The 23,144-nt window shown below is 39.7% G+C and overlaps 1 long non-coding RNA gene across 3 annotated transcripts; it reads left to right on the top strand.

Annotated features, from left to right (window-relative positions):
* The first annotated feature begins 786 nt into the window (after positions 1-786).
* Positions 787-22,860, top strand: LOC107075511 (uncharacterized). Of its 3 annotated transcripts, XR_011183655.1 has the most exons (7): positions 787-1,362; positions 1,761-1,891; positions 9,401-9,513; positions 9,795-9,849; positions 17,828-17,884; positions 18,487-18,550; positions 20,757-22,860. It is a non-coding gene; the product is annotated as an uncharacterized lncRNA (long non-coding RNA). The 3 variants fall into 3 exon arrangements; XR_011183656.1 differs by lacking the exons at positions 17,828-17,884; positions 18,487-18,550; positions 20,757-22,860 and adding an exon at positions 12,637-12,922 and having other exon boundaries at positions 796-1,362; XR_011183654.1 differs by lacking the exons at positions 17,828-17,884; positions 18,487-18,550; positions 20,757-22,860 and adding an exon at positions 12,569-12,922 and having other exon boundaries at positions 798-1,362.
* Positions 22,861-23,144: the final 284 nt, after the last annotated feature.

Raw genomic sequence — 23,144 nt, 5'->3', positions numbered from 1 at the left:
GTGTCCAATCCAAAACGACAGGCGAGTCCGTAATCAAGAGCAAAGGTAGTTCAAAAAGCCTTTGTTAAAAATTGTTAGAAGAGATTTAACAAGAGCCGTTCACCTTAAAAAAAAGTGAGACAGGCGCTCTCTAGGAGTGGAATCAATAGCAAGCAGCGAGTAGCCAGTTTAGAGGGTTTAAATAAAGCTGCGTGCAGCCCGGTACAGCGGGTGGTGATGGTTTAACACGTGCGGCAGCGCTTGTTATGATAAGTGCGCTGCTGGAACTGGTTGGCTCTTTTGTAGGTCGATCTCTGCTGGCTGGCAGTCGTGACGGTGTCTCTAATTTATTACATTCTTGAAGTTTATTTTATGATATGATTTTCAGTTTAAAAGAATGTTCACATTGCAGAGTTTTCCAACCAGTTCCCTTTGTTTTAACATTGAATGCACTGGATATAAGAAGCTGAATTTTACAGTCATAAAAGTCAAAGATTGATCTGCCTTTTCACAGCTATTGTTTTTTGTCAAATTCTTTTTTCAGCTGAAAGGTTACAGTATGGAAATTATCCAGTTTGCTTCAATGCCTGCTCTTCCAACATCTTATACATCTTGTGTGCAACAAGGGTGAGTGAGGGCTGAGTCTGGATTCCAAACATCACGGATCTGCATAGACAGGTACTATGTAATGAAGTTATGTGTGAAGTGTGCTGGAGAATCTCTAGCATTTCCTGGAAAGGTCCATAGAAATTGTGTAAAATAAAACAATCATTAGTATATATTTAAATAAATACTCTTTAAATTTAAATACAAAATTAAAGGTATAAAAATCGTGCGATTCAAACCATGAAGGTTTCTGTCCACCATGCTGCTGTCACGAATCTCCCTCACGCAGGCAAGCGCTCCCGCATTCCCACGAGCTCTCCCCGTACCAAACGTGCACGCGTCAATCAGTCCTCTACTTTAACCCTCACCTGTGCCCTGGTCATTGCTCACGATGGAGTTTCTCTCTCAGAGCTACTCCTTTGCTTTTTGGCGGCTTCTCTCCTGGACCTTGTCCCTGCTTTAACCGACTGCCGCTCGATTTGGTACCTACGCCTGTTTTTCGCACTCTCGGATCCTGACCCCAGCCAGTCTCTTCGTTTACGCCTCCACCTGCCGATTCCACACCGACGCCTCTTCTACGCCTCACCGGACCCCGACCCCAGCCTGTTTCCTCGACTACGCCTTCGCCTGCCGATTCAGTGCCTACGCCTCTACAACGCCTTCCTGGACTCGGACTCCAGCCTGCTTATTCCGACTACGCCTAGCGCCAACCCTACCAAGGGCACCGCATTGGATCTCCATCCTCCGCAGTCAGTCCTTGCGTGATAAAATATACAGGTATGCAAGAGAATGCATTCAAATTTGTCCATCTTCATTGCTACAGTTATGGTGAAGACAACGATAGAAAGAGCTTCAATTGTAAAAGCTTTTCAATAAAGACTTGATTGTTTTAACCCTGCAGGTTCGTATTTGAAACTGGGATAGTAATTTAGGTGCACGTCTCAATTCTTTACCTAGAGAATAATATTAAACTAGTTAAGATGGCGCCTTTAAATGTAGCTCCTCAGAGTGCTTTACAAGAAAAGTAAGAAAACGGTTAACAAAGGTAAGAGGTACCAAAATAAGCACAAAGAAACACAAGGGATTTAGAATATGTAAGGAGCACAGAGATACCAATGAAGTAAAAGTCTTTCTGAAGAATGTTTTGAGTCTGGGTTTAAATGTGCTCATTGTAGGTGACTCTGATATTCCAGAGCTCTGGGACACCGCAAGAGAAGTCTGTCACCCACAGTGTGTAGACAAGCTTGGTGGACCAACAGGAGATCGGAACGACGAACAGGATCAGGAGACGAATGAAGATTATGAGGTAGGAAGCAGGAAGATAATCAGGCAGACGGGTACTGAGGTGCCATGAGCCTTATAGGTGAGCATGACGTTTTTTAAGTCGACGTGAAAACTGATAGGAAGCCAGTGCAGGGACTCCAGGACGGGAGTTATGTGACCACTTGCGTGCAACCCAGTCAGGATTCTGGCTGGACATACTGAAGTTTGTTCAGTGCAGATTTAGATACTGTAGAGAGTAGGGTATTGCAGTAAAAAATTCTAGAAAAGACCAATGTGTTGACTTGTGTTGTAGCTTTTCATCTATAGTCGGAGGCAATATAGGACGTAGTCTGGTGATATTTGTTATGGAAGAAGGATGTTTTCACATTAGTTTGCACATGTGCTCAAATGTCAAGGTTGGATCAAATATTACCCTCGAGTTCTCCACCTGAGATTGAAATGCAAGCACAGTGCCATCCACAGAGAGTGTTACTGCATTGGCTTTACAGAGCTGAGGGGAGGTGTCGAGAAGCATGACTTCAGTCTGGTTGCCATTTAAATGAAGGAACTGTTTCAGTCACCAGGATTTTGTGTCTGAGATGCCATTAGACAGTGCAGAAACTAACTTTAGTGTCACATGTAGTATAGGCTTGGATTTGAGTATCTTCAAATAGAACTGATATAATTATAAAGGCAGAGAGCATGTTTTTTAGTTGAAGCTGTAAGATGTAAGACATTGGGATGATTAAATACAGAGGAAGAACTTGACCCAGGGTTGTGATGATCAGAACAAGAGGACAAACAGCCTTTTCTCTCCCCCAGAACCTGGGTTTTTCTGAGTCAAATGTCAAACAGCTCTTCCTGTGAGCATGACGTAGTCAACATGTCAAGAGAGGTTTTGAGAGTGTGGATAGGAGTGCTTAAAGCACAGATGCATTGACAGATTTCTGAATTTGTTTCTAAAGCTGGGGAACACAACAAAATTATACATCAGTTAACCAATTAATGTGCTTCGTTAAGGATAGTATGTTTTTTTAAATGGATCTTTGTGCTCCATATGATTTCTTTAATTTAACAAATTGGTGTATTTAGAAATAGATTTAAGTTACAGTATACATAACCTTGTTGAACTGCGGCTCTTTAGCAATAAAAATCTGTCATGGATGTCGGAAGGGACGAACCGTGGAATGGCAGGAGAGTGGAAAAAGACCCTACAGTATGTGTAGCGGCGAGACGGGGGTTAGCCTGGGCTCAGCAGTTCAGGAAATGCCGTATAGAAACCTATGCCCTCAGGCCACAGAAGTGGGGTTACCTGGTGCTAGGCGGGTCTCGGGACATCTGAACCTCAATGCTGAGAGAGAGAGTATGAGCGCCCTCTAGCTGTAGAGGGTGTAACAATCTCTGTATTCTGGCTCTGTAATTGTGTGTATTAGAAGTATAAATCACTGATACATGATGCCCACTGGTGGTTTTTCCTCTGATCTTTCTGTGGTGTTTAATATTTGTCTACAGATAAAGTACAGTATCTTAACAGTATGTGAGGTAATGTCTTTAAGAATTTTTTATGGTATTACATTTTTATTTAACAATTAAGAACACGTCAATACTACTACAACTCCCAATACACCACTCCTCTCTGACATTTAAGAATAGAAATGTAGTTTAAAAAAGTCACAACACAAACTGTATCAGAAACAAATGTATTAAATTCATACTCTTAAACAGACAAAAACAATTTACACTGTTTGTTTAGCAAGGGAAGGTAACCACAAAATTCCCTAATCAGACACAAATCATCACAGGTTTTTTTACAAATCTTAAACAATGATCATGGTAAAAATTATTAGATCACAACTAAAATAGGCCAAGATACTACAGTACCCAAAAGATATGAAATGTTTGGGTTTTTTTTTACATTCGGTAATTTTAAGGTAGCTGTGAAGAAATCACTCACGAAAATAGTGGAGCTCAAAAATATGCTTTTCATTTACAGGATCTTTCACCAGTTTATTCTTGCCTTGTTTCAATGATTGACTTACAAGTATGTTACATACATCTGCAATAGGATAGGATAAAGTTCAGTTCTTCTCAGAATTGTTCATGTTAAATAATTAGTGATGTCACTGTTTCTTTTGTGGATTTTGTTGCTAGAGCTAAATCCTCTAGGTGAGAGCCTAGTTTTTTTTTTTTTTTTTTTTTTTTTTTTCCATACCGGCTTAGTGTCGAATATCCGCGGAGGAGATATAGCGCCGCTTTTCTTTTTAAATACTTAAGTGGCGGACGTTAAGGGCCGGTCAAGACCGAAATTATTCTCCAATTGGGGATGGGGGGAGGGGGAATGATGCGCCTGAGCTATGGAGCTCTAGTCGTGGTTCTGCGAACAACATCAAGGCACAAAATATAAGGCTCTCTATTACAGTAGGCGGTGCTGATGAGAGAAAATGCATTTTCACAGGGCTGTCAGGGACGAAAATTAGAGACCTGTAATTGCTGGCGTCTTCGGCCCTCTAGTGGTAACCAGCGGTATCGCATTAAGAAAATACATTTTTCTCCAGTCACACTCGAAATCTTGGAATAGAAATTAAAATCCTTTTTACCCCATAGTTCTGGTCAGTTGTTCACGAACTATCAGCATTATTTTTCATTTACCACTATTGTTTCTCTGTCGTTCCTCTTCTCCAGATTGTATGTCTGTGTTCATCCAGAAATGCTCCATTTCATTTCCGAGTCTTAACCTATGAAGTCCAGCAATGGCAACTGGTTGACAGTGGCTGGGAGGAGTGATTAATGTAAAGCTGGGATCTCGTCTGGGGCTATTTTTTAGTGATAATGACAGGCAAAGTGCCTGGTGTAAAAGCAGTGATGAAGATGACATCACCTCAGCTGGGTCACACTAGATGAGCTCTATTAAACAGTCATCATCTGACAGAGACTGAGAGTCTCAAGGTGGTGGCACAAGCTGAGCAGACTTTAGCTCATCCTCACTGTTTACACAAGTATGTTGGAATTACCTCTGTGAGAGATCAGAGAGAGTCACTGTCTTCACTCTCCTGTAACGGAATCTCACAATGAATTAAATAGCAAGTATCACTGACAAATGTATATTTCCAGAAGAGAAAATGACCGTCCTTATTTTCTCAGTGCCTCAGAAGGCCTTTGGGCTTGTCTCATGATTTCTTTGTGTGATGGTAACTTATTGATACTGATCTCATCGAGATATTTCTTGGAGCTTATTTCATATCTTCAGTAGCAGATACAAGTATTCATCCCATCTGCCAATAACCCTAATGAGGGTGGGACTAGATAGGAGGTCCTGAAACAGGCTCCTGATGTCGGGCACCACAATGCCAGTGTGTACGTTTAAATATGGACCTGCTTTTAATTTTCAAGTTGACATTAAATTTAATTTAATTATGACCACTTTCATTATGTCCACTCAAGGGTGTTCTACAAGTAAATGCATTTTCTGGTGTCTGTGACCTCAGCCTTTCATCTTGATGTGAAGGGTAATGATTCACAAGTAGTGTTTTAAAACGAGGAAATATTTTGGTTAATGTCCACCTGTTGAATGTGCAATCATTGAATAATGTCATGTTGGTTTGAACATCAGTGACAATAATCAAGGAGACTGATTGCAATCAAGAAAAGACATTGTTTATTAGGTACATGTACCATACAAACAACAGGAAGAAATAAATCATAAAGTACAATATAATCAATCATTTTACATTTAATAAAAGTGATTGTTTTCAAATTTAATTTTTAAAGAAACCATCACATTTAGACTTCAAATAAAGATCTAAATGGGTTATTTATATAAATGTTCTCAATCATTTTATCAAGATCTTTAAAGATATAATTGAAAAGACAATTGTGATGAGAAACGGGTAAAGGTTCTTGTGAATGTAGAATATTTACCAAGAAACCACCAAATGCTATATGATCACATAATCAATCACTTAAAATGATAACAATAGACTGAATACAAACATGAATAAGTCACATGATCAGGAAAGGTCATCAGTAAAAGTGAAATGCCCTGATCAACCTTGACAGTACTCTGGGTCTCTTCTTTCACCCCTTGTGTTATGTCTTTTTATTAATTACTGAGAAATCTAAATGCCCACACTTCATCTTTTGTTTTTTGGTACATCTGATCTGTGAGGGACTGGCATGATGTCCAGAGTCTATCACAGATGAACATCACCTTGAAAAGTACAGTATGTCAGTATGTCGCCCCTGATTAATGAACATTTTCTTATAACCCAGAAGATGTGTTTATTTATTTTAGGAGACTGAAACCGAAATAGATGTTTAGTTCCATATATTATGCAAATATCTGAAGATCACTGGTGTTTTCTACAGGAGATGCAGTTAGTAAAACAGTAGGAAAAAGACTTTGCTGAGTTTGGAAAAGAACTTCAAGCGTACTACACAGCGCGAATGGGCAAACGGAGTATCCCCAATCTTGTACTGCACACCCTGAAGTCACCTGTTTCTGAAAAACTGGAAGCACTAACTACTAATTGATCAAATGTCAAAGTAATTGGTCCTTGGGGCCTGAAGGGTTTTCAGATTTGTTTCATGAGATCTCTAAATTGGCCATCATCTTGGTGATGGTGAGTGTTGCCTCACAGCTCCTAGGACATTGGGTCAATTCTGGCCTACAGTGCCTTCCGTGTGGAGTTTGCATGTTCACCCTTTGGCCATTGTTGTCTTTTCCCCACAGTCCAAAGAAACAGTATTAATTGACATTTCTGTATTTCATCCTGTGTGTGTCCTCCAATGGACTGGCATCCCGTCCAGGGTGAGTCCAGCCCTGTGTTATTGACTGCTGGTTTATGCTCTATGCCTCTTACAGGACTGCATGGTTGGGAGGATGATCTCTAAATCACTTAAATTAACAAATAACCTGCTTAACTGATCATAGTCTTTAGAAATGACTGAGTTCCAGGTTACCTACTGTTTAAACACTGCTAGATCGTGAATCTCCAGGACCAGATTAGAATACCTCTTGCTTTATTGCCTCAGTTGTTGCGAACAGCAAATCAATCTGATCATGAGGCTGTTGGTGGTCCAGCAGGTCAGCTCGAGGGAACCCAGAGATATTCCTGATTCACAGGGTCTCAAGAGACACAGAGGCTCCAGGTTTCACCTCGTTCTTGTCTCAGGCTCCTGACTGACCTCATTACTCATCAGTCCCATCACATGTAAATGTGTGTGCAGTTAGTGATCTGGAAATCAGAACTTAGAACTAATTTGGGTTACAGGTAAAGTAAAGGAATGAAAAAGATGCACTATTGCCTAGACTATAATTCAGGGTAACCAAAATATTGCCCTAGAGGGTGACATTTTTTCATGGAGTAAATGTGGCCCCTAGTTGTTTTGGTGTTTATTTCTGCAACCCCTGTTCTTAATTTGCAAATATACTGTTCACCTTAAATTTTAGAAATGTAATTGAATGTTTGTAATTTAATATTTAAATATACATAATGAAAATTGCTCATTTAAATGTGCTTACTTAAATGACTATTTTTCTATATTCTGTTATTATCAAAAAAATTCCAGTATTGCATTTTTCTATATTAAGTGGTTTGTGGTGTCTGCTTCATAACACAGTGAACATGCTTCAGGGACGTGTATTCTAGTTACACTTCGGTCCAGTATTACGTGCAGAACTTAATACAGTAATTCGTAACATGTGAATTTTGTGTTCTTCTGCTGGTTCTATTGGAAATGAAAGTGTATTATTCCCCTGTCTTATTGTTCTAGTGGTAACTCTGTCTTTCATTGGTTTGTAAGATATATCTTCCCCATTCCTATCTATCCAGTCTATACCAAAGAAATTTAAAATTTTAGTTATAATATGTATCTTTAAACTACCCAGGGCTTTCTGAGGATTGTTTTTGTACTTTAGAGGGATCCAAACCTGAAAGGGGGCATTTGCTATATTACACTGGCTTGTCCACCCATTGAAGGCAATTACTTCTTTAATGAATGAGGCTCTTGGATCTAAATGTCTTAAAAAACTGTTGACGTATTCCTGGCCCCGATCAGTTCCGACATTGCAAGCATAGAACTTAACTTCCACTCTTTTGCCAACAGCACTAATACTGTTGTCTGAAAATAATCTCTGTACAATCCCGGCAAGGTCTTCTGGATTCTTTCCCCCAACTATCCATTCATTTTCATTTCCACTAAATCCACCATGATTGTTGATCTGTAAGTACAGCTCCTCAGCCTGTGAAATTGTATTACGAATAGCTTGTAACTTTGTTGGATCCACCACCTCCTTAAACAACTTATTAGGTGTGTTGGCAGTAAACTCCATGAATTTCCACACATCGTTTTCATACATTGCTACTATATTGTTATTCGTGTTGAATAAATTCCTTTCTTTAAATTTGAGGAATAAATCCTTTTCAAACAATATATCATTCTCATTCACGATGAGGTGTAAATTAACATTCGGTTCCTTCCCATACGTGTCACTGCCCATAATGTTAACTAAATCATTGGTGAAGTTCTGCTTCAGTGGGGTTAATGGAGCTTGGATTTTGACTTTGACACGCTTGTGAGGATGTTCTGTTTCATTAAGAACTTGTTTAAGTATTCTTGCCAGTTCTCCTGGATTATTTCCACCTACTTTAAAAACTCCATTATTGTCTGGGCCTGATGGGGAGTTGAGGAAAATGGTCACCATCTCGGCTTCTCTGATTTTCTGCTGAAACTCATTCTCTACACTTGTTGGAATCACCCAAGCCCTCCCGTCAAAAAATTCTAAAGACCCGGCATTATAGACAACTGCAACATTACTGGACCCTTTATTCTTTTGAATTTCAGCTTGCAAGGAAGACTTTTCACTCTGGTCTAAACCAACGTATAGTTTGACCTTCGTTATTCCGATGGCAATTTTTCGGTTTAGACACTCTCGTTCCTTTTCAAACTTTTCAATGTTAGCGAACCCATTGATACTCTGGGTGCAGTGTTCAGGAAATACAGCTGTGAACAGCTGATTAGGAGTCTGCTGGAAAAGAGAACAGATATCTTTGGCTAACTTTGCTGAAGTACTGCAAGATTTAGATTTCTCTTCTGTTAAGTAGAGCACTTTCCTTCCAGGATTAGTAATGCTGTTGTTGAAACTCTGTATCTTATCTACATCATTCACTGGGGATAATGTGTTGCCTCTGAGCTCAAGGTAGTTCCAGGATTTCTTTTTGTAAAGCATTATAACAGAATTGCTTTGAAATTTGTCAAAAATCGGTGAGTATGTTTTGCAAAATTCTGCTTTATCCTTGAGCAGAAGAAATACCCTAAGAGGAGGATCTCCCAGGCAGCCCTGCTGCAAGAGCAGCAGCAGCACCCAGGTGAGCAAGTGAACTCCTGGCTGTGATGCGGTCATGACCAGAGGTGTCCCAGCACTTCCAGGAATTCTGTCCTGAAAATAGAAGGGCTGTTACTGTCTGACAGGACCTACTTCTTCAGGGAATCTTTCACCCTCATTTCCATCCCATTGTTCAGTGACAATCTAATGTCATTTGTCCTATTTCAGAAGCCATCACACTCCCACTGTGGTAACCTTTTCCTCAGTAGCGACTGCAGATGCTTGACTACTCTCCAGTGTCGTCCTCTCAGCTCACAGCATGGTCATGGTCAGTTAAGAACGTAAGGTTGACTTTTCCAGCCCTGTTGGAATATTCTGTTGAAAAGTTTGTAAATTAAAAAGACCACAGACTTCTTCTTTCCAATGTAATACGGACACTGAGGATTCTGATGAGTGTGATGCCAATCTGAAGGGCCGTCCTTACACTAGGAACCCTGTACAAGTGGGGAGGGTGTGTGTTGTCTGCTTATAAGTCAGATTATGACACTTGCATATTAAATCTGTAATAAAACAATGTAAACATGAAAAAATGACGACCTTTTTCATTTTATTCCCTTACAAGCGGAGATCTCAAATCTATTCCAAGTGGCAAGAAACAAACAGGATAAATCAAAAAGGTAAACCAAAACTTTTCTCTTTAACCTCTCTCTCATACAAATAAAACACACAAACTTCCACAACATGACAATTTTAGCTCATAAGCAGCTGGGCAGGTTTCCTGGAAACCTTGGAACCTTAGATTCTGTTTCTGATATCTATTTAAGATATATTTTTTTTAATAGCCATTTTTCATGTTGACAATTTCTTTGTTATACGTATCACTTGTGTGTCCGTTTTTATTGTATTAAACACAGTTCTGTTACATTTTACTATATACTTTCTGAGTAGACAGTGCATAAATGTCTTTCAGAACCAACAATAAGCCCATTGTAGAAAATTAAATTCTAACTGGATATACAGTCTTATTAACACTGATTAATAATATTATTTATTAATAAATGTGATGACACAGGGGCTCTGAAATTGTGAAAGTTGATCAGAGTTACCCTGCGATTTCTGCATGGCAAAGCTGATTTCTATCCCTAAGTGAGTAAGAACAGGCAGAGATCGTCTTCACACAGTGTTGAAGACCAGTTATGTCCCCATCGACAGTGCAGTGTGAGTCAGGAAAAATGGTCCTGGTGTGTGTCAGTGTGCCCTGGGATGAACTGGATTCCTTGCCTGGATAAGCTCTGGCTCAACTGTGACCCCGAATTGGAAGATGTTTAGATTCTTTTAGACTGATAAAACCTAGAGAAAGAGGATTTATTTGGATGAAAGCTCTGTAAATTTAGTAATTTCTCAGGTCATCAGATTTTAAAGTCTATTTTAGGAGTTAATCATAGGGTTCAGCTAGGAAGCTGTTACGTCCCACATCCCTCCTCTAGAGGGCGCTCCTACCCCTTTCGGTTATGATTAATTTCTATTATTTCCTGGTGCGTCTCGTTGGCTTTTTGGTTAAAAGCCTAGCGTCTCTGCAGTTCCGGGCTCAGTATTGGAAGATGGACGCTACAAGGATGGACACTATTTTCAGGGTTCTCTGAAGGCAGGCCTTTTCCCCGGCGTCCTGACCGCCTGGGTCCGGGATGTTTTTAGTTCCTGTGCCGGTTCCCCTTTTTAACTGTTTGTCTTGGATGGCTCTCCCGGCTCTTGGATTATGTACTGCGCCCCGACTTCCCTTTTGGATTTCCTTGGACTTGGTTGGTACCGCATTTCCCCCATGCACCTGCTCACTACAGTCACCGCCCCTGTCTTGTCCACCCATCCTAACCCCGTTGTACCTTCCTCCATGGTCTTTTACGGATTATACCGTCCGCATAGGGTCTTTAATAACGCACTCTACTGGAGTCAAAACCGGCTTTCGTGACAGAAGCGGTATATAAATATAAACATAAATCCTCTAGAATGGAATTTGGAAAAGAGAGAGAACTTTTAGAGAGAAATTTGAAGACCATACATTGGAAATCTTTAATAATGTATTGTGGAACAGCAGTCGGTTTTAGATCGCTAGCCACCACTAGGGTGCTCACAGCTGTGTGAGAATTCTCCCTCAATGAGCTTAGTGACAGCTGTGCCTCTTGACAGAGACAACTGCAAAGAAAGTATTTTTAGTTTTTTAAATGAATTACAATGTCTTAATTTTTTAAGGATTATTGTATTTTATAATTCTGTAAATAGTCGATATAACTATGGTTTTGTAAAATAAACTCTAATGGGCGCAACAAAAGCTTTAAAAAGTACTGTTCAAGGCAAGATACAGATCTGTCTGTTAGTTTGGTTACTAGAGTAATTGAGTCAGACTGTCAGGGATACCAGTTATAGGGTGTGGTCCAACAGAATCCACAATCAATAGTCCAGTTTATTCTAGGGTGTAGAAACACCAAGTGAGGAAAGTGTAGCAAAAGTTAAAGCATGGCATTGAACTTTCAGGACTGGCCCTGCCTGAGCTAGAGAAAGTCCTCACTTACTATATTAATATAATAATAATTGCTTACACTTATATAGCGCTTTTCTGGACACTCCACTCAAAGCGCTTTACAGGTAATGGGGTCTCCCCTCCACCACCACCACCACCAATGTGCAGCATCCACCTGGATGATGCGACTGCAGCCATAGTGCGCCAGAACGCTCACCACACACTAGCTCTCAGTGGTGAGGAGAGCAGAGTGATGAAGCCAATTCATAGATGGGGATTATTAGGAGGCCATGATTGGTTAAGGCCAATGGGAAATTTGGCCAGGATGCCGGGGTTACACCGCTACTCTTTTCGAGAAATGCCCTGGGATTTTTAATGACCACAGAGAGTCAGGACCTCGGTTTTACGTTTCATCCGAAGGACGGCACCTGTTTACAGTATAGTGTCCCAATCACTATACTGGGGCATTAGGACCCACGTGGACCACAGGGTGAGTGCCCCCTGCTGGCCCCACTAACACCTCTTCCAGCAGCAACCTTAGTTTTTCCCAGGAGGTCTCCCATCCAGGTACTGACCAGGCTCACACCTGCTTAGCTTCAGTGGGTTGCCAGTTGTGAGTTGCAGGGTGATATGGCTGCTGATGGGTTTATGTACTTCTAGTCACTTTACAAGGAAGGATCTGTTACATGAATAAATCCTTTTGTGTAACAATTTAGTACAGAAAATAATTTTATTAATGGTTATATATTTTACTTAAGAGGTGAAAAATAGTTATTTTCTAACCCAGTTTGTGAACTTTTATGTTAATGTATTTTGCTGTGATCCATGTCAACTACATTTTTTAAATCTAAGATATATTTATCTTCCTCCCTTCCATACAGGGAACTATCCAAACATCACATTTTACTCTATACCGAATATCTCCCTCAATCTAGTTTCTTGTGTACAGGAGGTCATCTTATGAGCTGTGATCACAACCGTGGGCTGGACAGCTCTAAAGTACACTGCTCTGTAATATGGAAGTACAGTGCACAGAGAAGGACTGGTACAATGAGAAATGGATCAGCCCATTGGACTTCTGGGTATTATATTTCTATGCTGCCAATTCTGTCCGCAAGATCTATTCTCTCTAGCATAACCCTTTCATTTCCTGAGGCATACAGTATGTCTCTTTGACTAACCAGGCCAAGTATACTGTAACAATGGGAAATATCAGCTGTATGTAGAATTTTTAATATATAATAGTATATTATTGTAAATATGTGAGTTATATAAAAATACTAATACATATACAATATTTCTGTGGTTTCATTTAAACTCCAGACTATAGATTGGCCAAAGTTCACTGTACCACTCCACTTAAAGGTAGAGTAATCAATCAATGAGAACACAGATACACCTTCAAAACCATCATAGCCATGCTCAGATTTGACAGTCTGAGAATAAAATATAAAAGGTAATAAAAACGCAATCATACTTTATTTATCTGTAATTATATTGTGTTTTGCTGTTATCTTGGTTTATAACAATCACAGTATAATGTATTAGAAGCAGTAATTTGCATTTTTATCACGTTTTTAGTGTTAACAGTACATCCATCCCTCAAATTACAGTTGTAATTCATTCTCTGAAAACCATTCATTTTCAAAACTTAATAAAACAAAGGTCTTTACATGTTAAACGTGCAGATTTGTTCCCAAGGTTTAGGTTTAAATCAATCAGCACTACATATTTTTACCCTTATAGAGCACTGAATTGTCAAAGTAATAAGATAGTAATAACTTTTATTTATAAAGCACCTTTCCAAACCCAAAGAACGAAAAGATAGAAAATACAATAATAAGTAAAGAAAATGAAATAATAGCATACAGGATAAAGTGCAGGGCAATCAGACATATGCCCTAGTAAAAAGATGAGTTTTAAGTTAAGATTTGAAAAGAGTAAAAGTAAAAAGATCTTATACTGAATATGTACTTTTACAGGCAAGCAATATACAGACTTAAGTGTAGGAGCATAGGAGTGATAAGCTGCCAAGGTCTGGTGTGAGTTAGTGGTCTAGCTTCAGAGATTTGAATATATCGCAACATTTTAAGAAGAGCATTATGGAGCAAGGAAATCCAGCCGTGATGTTTAAATGCATGAATCAAGCACTCTGCATTAGACATTGATAGAAATTGCCTAATGCAGGGAATATTTTATCGCAAAGAAAATGCTCTTAATCAAATTTTTGAATAAGACGGGATCAAGTGCCGCTCCCAGATTCCTTCCTATGAAGCTCTCCAGCTTTTCCAGCTGATATTTGTTGCCCACCAGCAAACTTTCTGATTTGTTGCTACATAGCTTCAGAGAATTTGATATGAGCCAGAGCTTGTGTTACACAGACAAGAGATACTTGGAACTTCAGTCTATTTTGTGATGTAAATTGGAGGTTTTACACATTACTGTGTATTTGTACTTTCATTGTGGTTTGAGATGCGCTCATCAATGTTGATTCTTTGCAACCCCGAAATGTAAAAATAGTCTTGCAGTTCCACTTTAACAGGCAGCTGTCTGTCAGACAGGCTCTCAGTAAAGAGCTAGGGGTGTGAGCTAGGCAACAAGAACTTGTTTTACAACTGCGAAAAATATTTGTGAATTGATCTATATTAACAAAGCTGAATTCAGAAAGATCCAGTACAGAGGGATTGTCAATGGAAATATTAGGGCTCAAATTGTTGTCTGTATCAGCTATAAGACTACGATTCAGATAATTGTAGATTCAGAGCATCAGTCTCAAAAAGAAAGAATTACAAAAACTTAAGACAGAGGTCAGGGTGGAAAAAAGAGCTCAGGGGGTTTAATGAGCTTGTTAATAACAGAGAAGTACTTTATGATTTCCTAGTCTAGAGCTGATTATATCTGAGATACAAGAGGATCTGGCAGAAGCCAGGGCAGCTCTATAGACTTTCAGGTGTTCGTTAGAAGCCTGAGTGTGAAACAACAGGCCATTTTTTTACTTAAACACCTTGCAGTTAGTTCCAAAGAGCAAAATTCAGATGTTGCTTGTTTATTATAATCGCCCTATTTACCCTCTCTATAGTAGTCGATAAGATAAATAGACCTGATAAAATATGTGAAAGAATTTAAGAACACAGATGAACTGATTAACTGTATTGTGGGAGGCCAGGATGGCAGCTTCCATTTGGCTACAAAGGGTGTGCTTTTATTGCAGCAAAAATCTCTTTGTAACTGTGAAAAACAGATGTGCAAATGCATGCTTTGTTTTAGCAACAATCTATAAAACAAGGTGTTTGTAAATGGAATAGGTGTACATATGTTTTCAGACTAAAGTGTCGTATAAAATTTTCACATAAGGTAGTTGCACCTGCATTTATTTTCTTATTATTATTATGAAGATAAATGTATTCCACTGAAACATTTTGACTCATTTCAGATGAAAACTAATTTGAGCTTTTCAGTTGTAGTGTGTGTAACTGTATTAGACTGTGTGATGGACCCATCTGGTTTTGTGCAGCAAGGTGACCCTGCAGTATGAGCTTCTGCCTCACTGCTCTGGGGTTGTGGGTTTCACTCTGTTCAGGAGAGTCAGACAGACCCTGTGTTAGTAAATGTGATGCAGTGTCTTTAGCCTGAAGTTGCTTGACTGAAGAAGAGACACCTGGCCACAGGACTGAGGAGTCTCTCCCCTCAGCCCAGGGGCTGCGTCACTGGAGGAGTCCGGGGGACACTGGGAGACACTGGGGGGGCTGCTGAGCAGAGATTACAGGGCAGAAAAGCCTGGTTCACATTCACCGAAAAGTGTTCATGTGTGATCGGTGGAGAAGGGAGGCGTATCATCTCCCAAAACTAGTTTATTAACTCCGTTTGTGCATCAGAAAAAGAAAGATTCAATTAAAACTGTTTATGTTGTGAGGAAATAAAATATGAATTACCTGTCTGCACGGAGCTGTGTTGGTTACAAGAGGTCAGTCTTCAGGAACAAGATGCTCCTGCAAATAAATGAATGAATGAAACATCACATGAGTCTGAGTCCTCTGCATCCTTCAGTATGGAGCTTGTTACAGTTAAAAACAATCTTAGTGAAAAGTAAACTGAAAATTCAAAGAATAAAAGAAGGTTTGACCTATTAGACTTTCTTACAGAATCAGATCAATTACATACTGTAGAAACAGTATTTCAAAAAGTTATTCAAAAGGAACATCTCTCCTATACAAAATGCGAAATAATATTTTATGCTGTTCCAGAGCTTAAAACTAGATATTTTTGTGGAAACATATTAAGACAGATGCAAGTCAGATACATTGAAAGTGTGAAATGATGTTTAACTTACCTTCAGTCAGTAAGAGTTGGATAGTAACTCTGCATGTTGCTCTGTCTTTTATAAATCAGCCCTTATCAAGACTGAGTCCATTTACATATATTCAGAATTTTCAGCACCTCTTTTGCCCGTCAGTGTCCTGGTCATATAGTCAGATATTGATCAGAGAAACACTTGGTCTTTTTAGACATTTCACATGCTGTCTGGAGTCATGATTATAACCTGAGTTTCTTCAGTTTGTTCTAGGTGTTCCATGAAATATTGCGATTTTTTCTTTTGTTACATTGTTTTTGTAAACTTTTAGTGCTTGTACACACCCGGGGGTCACACCCAAAGAAGACTCCACAGCCGAAAATTTGTGTTTCTTTTCTTCTCTTCAGCATGAATGAACTTTTACTTGTTCCAATAAAGTTTAATACATATAGCATCATCGTTTCTCTGTAAAAGTTTGTTTCTGAAAAGTTCGATCTTCACAAAGCTCAATTGTACCAGATGGTTTTAATTTTCATCCATTGAGTTCTTAGTCTATAGGAATCTATTTTCTTTTGCATAAGAAATAATAAATGTATCAAACAATGAACAAGAGCTGTAATAATGTAGAATAGGATATTCTGTTAGATTAAAATTTAAATATAAAATACGTTTATCAGTATTAAAAAAATAGTATTGTGCCTGTTGTGTTAATCTCACTGAATGTATATGGAAGCTCTTGTCCCCCTTAATTACTACTTCAATGAGCCAATGTTCAGTGAATATTCTATTGATCCTTCTTCTAACACCTCATCCAATTCAGAGTCGCAGGGGAGCCAGAGTCTATCCCAGCAAGCAACAGGTGCAAGGCGGGGTACAGCCTGTTCATCACAGGGCAGACAGACACACCAGGGCCAATTTTCCCTGAAGACATTTAACCCACCAGTCTGCCTCCGGACTGTGGGAGGAAACTGGAGCACCCAGAGGAAACCCACGTGAACATGGGAAGAACCTATAAACAGTAATCGGAATTGGGGACCACCCCAGTAATTGAACCCGGAGTCCCAGCACTCTGAGGCACCAGTGATAACCATGCTGCCCGTGAAAATTTTAATTATTCCAACAGGTTACGATTATTGGATGATTTTGATTAAGCTAATATTGCGTTATAATGTGTTTTTCAAATAAAGACATGCTGTTCATATTGATCAGTCGAGTTTGGTCTACTTTATCAAAAGCGGCTTAAACAAAAGGAGATATAACATATAGAACAAGCCTTTGCTTTCAGCTCTCATTCAAAGGAAGAAACACAAAGATGCTCAGTTATTGTGTGTGGCACAATGAGAGTCGGTAGCAGAATCGAAACGTAAACGAAAAGCCCCTGGTAATCAACACATCATTTTAATAGCTCCCCTTCTTTGCCTGTGGGTTAAAGGCCTTTACCATGAATGTTTTTTAGATACTTAGAAGGACTCATAAGGTTTTTTCATGGACACTAACCATGTGTGATACAGACTCAATATTGAAACGAACTAGAAATACAAGTTCTGTTCTGTTCTGTTCCACTGCGGTGAGAGTGACCACAGTTCTGTTCCACTGCGGTGACGCTGACCACAGTTCTGTTCCACTGCGGTGACACTGACCACAGTTCTGTTCCACTGCGGTGAGAGTGACCACAGTTCTGTTCCACTGTGGTGAGAGTGACCACAGTTCTGTTCCACTGCGGTGAGAGTGACCACAGTTCTGTTCCACTGCGGTGACACTGACCACAGTTCTCTTCCTGTGTGACGTCAGAGACCCCACCTTGCCCCAGCACAGTGCTGATATTGTCTTCCTCCCCTCTGCTCTGCAGAACCTGATGGCTCATGGGGTCCAGGAAGACAGTGATCAGGAGGACATCGCAGACGAGGTGAGGAAACTGTAGACACCAAACATTTAGTTCATAGTGCAAGAACCAGGAATCTCTTATTCAGTCATAGATATAGTGGAGTCACTGAAGTCAGTACAGATTACAGTAAAATCTGTTAGATGATGTTTTTCAACAAATATGTCAGTTAAGCATTGCTCCAAAATGTTAAGACATGTGGTATAGTAATGAAAAAAAATGTAATTATTATTCTGTACTCAACAGTTATCATATTACAGTAATGACCTTAATGATTTACAAACAATACGGTTCATTTTTCTGGGATTCACTGTAAGCGAAAAAATACTTACAAATGGGTATTGTTCACAGTTTTGCAGTTATCTAAAAAATACACTTTATATTATAAACATTGTACATTACAGCTCATCTCCTACCTAAGTACAAAACAATTCATACAGTACCACACTTTATCTAGGTGTACCAGGTTTAGTTTATGCAAAGTATGTTTCACAGTGGTTTTAAGTGGTTTCAGAACTGGCCACAGGCTTCAGAAGATCTGCCACCTGGGCCTTAATATCATAGATTGTCAATGAGCCAATGTTAAACATCTTCATCAACACATTGCAGTTATCTTCTCTTTCAAGGAGCTTTATGAAGACCAGGTTTTGGGTAATAGCTGTAGAGATCTGGAAGGGAGGAAGGAGGAAGGTGAGTGAGGACGTGTGTCATGAGTGTGATCTTTCACCATGAGTATAAATGCTTATACAGCACACTTTTATGGATGAAGAACGCATATCAGCCAAATCTGCAAAGAAAAACAAACCAAAATATGTTGATGATATAAATATTCACCCCCCTGAGCTAATCCTTGGTGGAAGCATGTTTGGCTACAATACAGCAGCTTGTTGCAGAGTTACAGTTGTAGAAATAGATGGAAAAGTCTCAATCAACTTTCCACAGTGGAATGGTGCAATTTCCCCCTTTCTTCCTCACAAACTTCCTCAAGATCTGTCATATGGGTTGGGGATCATTGATGGACAGCAGTTTTCAGGTTTTTCTTTCTACAAAGCACTGTACATGCACGTACTTGTTATATTTATGATATTCAATGATAACACTCTACTCTGTATCACCTAGTAGACTATGATCTCAATCCACCTTAGACTTAAGAAACATAAACCAGGTCAGATTTAAATTTACTCTTTAATCTAAGGAATATGCTTCATTTCTGTCTTACAGTAGGTGAAGATTTAATGAGGCTGAATCTCTATTCTTTTAGTGCAATGTGGTGTTATAATAAAAGGCTACAGTGAAATGAAAAGAGGTCATTCAGATCGTCTAAAATGTTTTGTAATTTGAAGTTAACTGGCCCAGAGAAAATTAATTCAAATGTTTCCTGAAAGAAGCCAGACTGACATCTTTAACAACCCGGCTGAGTAGCTTATTCCAAACTCCCCCAGCCTTTTGGGTAAAGGAATGCCTCCTGTTCTGGTTTTAAATGCACATATTTGTCTCTTTTGCTCTCTGGTTCATGTTTCACTGTTAATATTGAAGAAATCTGCTGAATGACTTTGTTGAAGGCTTTGAGGATTTTGAATACTTTAATATAAAGACCCCTCAGGTTTACTGTTTCTTCTTTCAAGTTCAATCATTTAAGATGAAAAAGAGACATTTGGGGGTAACATAGTCCAGTAAAATATAATATAAATGACATAATCTTGTCTGTCTCTGTGCTTGTCTCTGAAAAGTTCATTTTGATTATCTTCTCAAACACAATTGTTTGGGGTGGTTATAATTTTCATCTATTAAGAATATAAACTTCTTAGTCTATAGATCTTCTTTTCCAAACTTAAATAATAATGGATGTACATCAACTGTCAAACAACGAACAAGAACTTTAATAAGTAAAAGAAATAATAAAATGTATTAAATTCTATTTTATTTAGAAAATACATTTAACCACATTACAGAGAAACTGAGCCTCAACACATTGAAAGTATATAGAAGCAATTGTCCCTCTTGGTTACTTTAGTATCACTGTTCATTGAATATTCTTCTTATTGTATAATTTCCATAAAGCTAATACCACCTTTTAATGTGGTTTTCTAACAAAGTACACTGTTCTGCTGTTAATATTTATCGGTCAGTTTTGGTCTATTTTATCAAAAGCAGCTCCCACTAGTTTGTACAAGATAACTTACAATACACCCTCTCTTTCACCTCTCTTTCACAGTCTGCAGCACAAAGAAGTGGGAGGGGGGGATACTTTATCAAGGCACTGTATACAGGGGCAGATTAGAATAGGGGTTAGGATCTCACAAGTATTCCCAGTCTATTGAATGCTACAGAAACTGGGACTAATCAACCTCTATGTTTGACTATGGATTTTACTTAAATGCACAAAGATCCATCCCTCCATGTAAGATCAGAAAGCTTTTTATTCCTGGTAAAATGTCAAGGAAACCTGGTGCCTTCTGTGTACAAGGACTGAAGAGCTTCAAATTTACAAAGCTACAATTTTTTCATACAACACCTAGAATTTACTGAATGACAGACCATAGCTGAAACATAGACTAAGAACCCCTAGAAATCAACACATTGTCTTAACTGCCGCCCTTCCCTGCCTCTGCTTTAATCACTTTTACTGTGAACATTCGGTACAATAGATCTGTAGCAGGATCCATAAAGCTTTCCATGAACTTGTGTATTCAGCCTCTTTGTTTTTATTAACAGTGTACATTTCATGAATTCTCTTAAATGTAAAGTAATTCTTCCCCATTTTTGTCCTAAATTAGATTCTGAAATCTTTTATTGCACTGGAAAACTCTTGAATTGGATCTTTTTAATTGTTTTACACTGGTAACCGATATAAGATTTCAGGTTCTGATATCTCTATGTTTAACCTTCATTTCAGGAGCTGCACAGAATCACCTCTAGAGAAGAAAAATGTATTGACCAGCTTTTTAGCAACTCTGAAAAGGCTTTCAGAGACAAGGGGGTTTATTTCAGTTCCAACAAAAAGGAGTTTAATGCCCTTTAGTTTAGAGTGGGTGTGTTAGTTACTAGGGGAGGGATAGAAAAGGGGGATCGAGAGATCTTTTTTCTATTAAAATAAACTTTAATGCACAATAAACCTCTTACAGTAAGTACACACTCTCACAAGTCATGATAACTCTACTATATTACAAAAGTTCATACATGTGCGCTTGAACTTCGTAGGCTAATTCTTCAATGAAGAATTAAAAAAAAAATCCCAGTTTAATCCATTGCCCAGGCTTGTCTGGGAACCCGCAGCCTTTCTCCGGCGACCAGTTGCCCCCTTGCCCTGTTGTACGGGGCTCCGTGGATGGTGCAGAGCTCTGGTTACCTCGTGGCCTCGTACTTCTACTTGTCAGTGTGGGTGTAGAACTCAGGTCGCTTTTCTGCTTTTGGTCCAGTGTTTGTCCACTGGATCGGGTGCCTCATCGGGACAGAGAGCCACAGCCTCACAAAGTCCTGGTACCTGTGGTTGATCGGCTCCTGCAGCACCTGACAGAAGTTGCAGAAGAGGAAGCAGTCGAGTTTCAAGGTGAAATGCGACACGTCTCTCCTGCCTTCCTTGACTGGCTGACACATCTGTTTTCTTGTGATGTACACATACCTGCCTCCTCAGACGAAGTTGAAGACCATCCCCTGCAGCGCTTGTCTGAGTCTGGCCAGCAGCAGGTACACCACTGCCAGGTAAACCCAAGCCGGCAGGATGTCTGCTTTCAACACCATCACCTTCCCCGTGAGGGACAGCGACCGTGTCTTCCACAGACCCAGTTTCGTGCTCACCTTGGTGATCCTCTTGGTCCAGTTTATGGTCTTGTTGTCCTGGCTCTGGAACGAAACCCCCAATATCTTGAGGGGCTCCTTGCTGAGCTCAAGACCTTTCTGGCACTATTGTCCTGTCCTTCCGGGGTCCGAAGAGCTTGAGTTTCCTCTTTTGCTGATTGAGCTTCGATCCCGAGGCATGGAAGTGTTGCTTCATGACCTGCAGTCCGAGCTAAGGAAAAGTTTCGTGTCGTCTGTGTACTTGAGGGTTTCCTCTGCGTCTCCTGGTACCGCCAGGCCATCAATGACAGGGTCCTGTCTCACTGCCTTCGCTAAGGGCTCTGTTAAGAGTGAATAGAAAAGGAGCAAAAGAGGACACCCTTGTCGTACTCCGAACTCCTGGGTAATTAAATCCCCCAGATGTCGTTGAAATTGCTGCCCACTTCAGAGTACAGTATCTTCAACCAGCCGCTGAAACTCTCCGAAACCGAAGCGTTCCAGCACTCTGAACAGATAGCTGTGGTTTACTCTGTCGAAGGCCTTCTCCTGATCCAGGCTCACCACCATTATGGGCACGGTCCGGTCCTCGGCCCGGGCGATGGTGTCCCTGGTGAGCTGGAGGTTACAGCTTATGGATAGCCCTTCCACCCCACACGCCCGCAGGGTGGTCCTCAGTCTGCTGGCCAGGAGCTCTTGACATCCACCCAGAGCATCATCATTATCGGCCCCCAGTTCTGGAGGTCTACAGCATCAGAGAGACAAGGCGACTGCAGAGCTCCTCTCTGGGCAATGCAGGCATGACAGCAATGTTTGTTTAGATTACTGGACCCTGAGCGCCTATACACATTTCTGGAGATTCTGGGTTCTGGATTCATGTTGCTGGATAAATAATGCAGCGCTCTACAACCGTACTGACACAGTAAAGTGAAAAAATGTGTTTGAAAGAACTGTAAATGTCTATAATTTGGTGGTAGATCTCTCTGAGGCAAAATCTGCATGTGATCATTTGAGCTCATCCAACTCATAATCTAATTATTTGACTTGTTTCCTAAACCATTGGTTTGTTTTTGGACATAAAATACTTTTAATTCTTACCTAATCTTGAGGTGTTCTGTCTATTTTTTTTTACCTGTAAAATGCATGCTCAGTTGAATCAATTTCTTATTAGAGTTCTTATTGCCTTGTTAACTTGTTAACACATGGTGAAGGAGGCGCTGTGTAAGAGCAAGCTATATTTATTTTGGGGGTTATTTTGCACTTTCATTTAATTTCAGTCCTTTTGTCACATCCTACAGAAAAAAAACTTGGTTTTACTCTGTAAAATTATTTGAATCCTGAACGCATGTTCGGGAATGTTTATCCCAGCCTTCTAAATGAACAACTGTCAGAAAGTAACCACAGTATAATAACCAAGAAAGATAAAATGCAAGTATCATTGTACTGGTGCAATGTACCAAGACAGCATTCACAGAAATGATATACCCTGTATCAGACCATTTACAAAGTA

The sequence above is a fragment of the Lepisosteus oculatus genome, chromosome 25 (genome assembly GCF_040954835.1).
Source record: "Lepisosteus oculatus isolate fLepOcu1 chromosome 25, fLepOcu1.hap2, whole genome shotgun sequence".
In the NCBI taxonomy this organism is placed as follows: Eukaryota; Metazoa; Chordata; class Actinopteri; order Semionotiformes; family Lepisosteidae; genus Lepisosteus; species Lepisosteus oculatus.
This window is presented reverse-complemented; position numbering and strand designations above follow the sequence as displayed.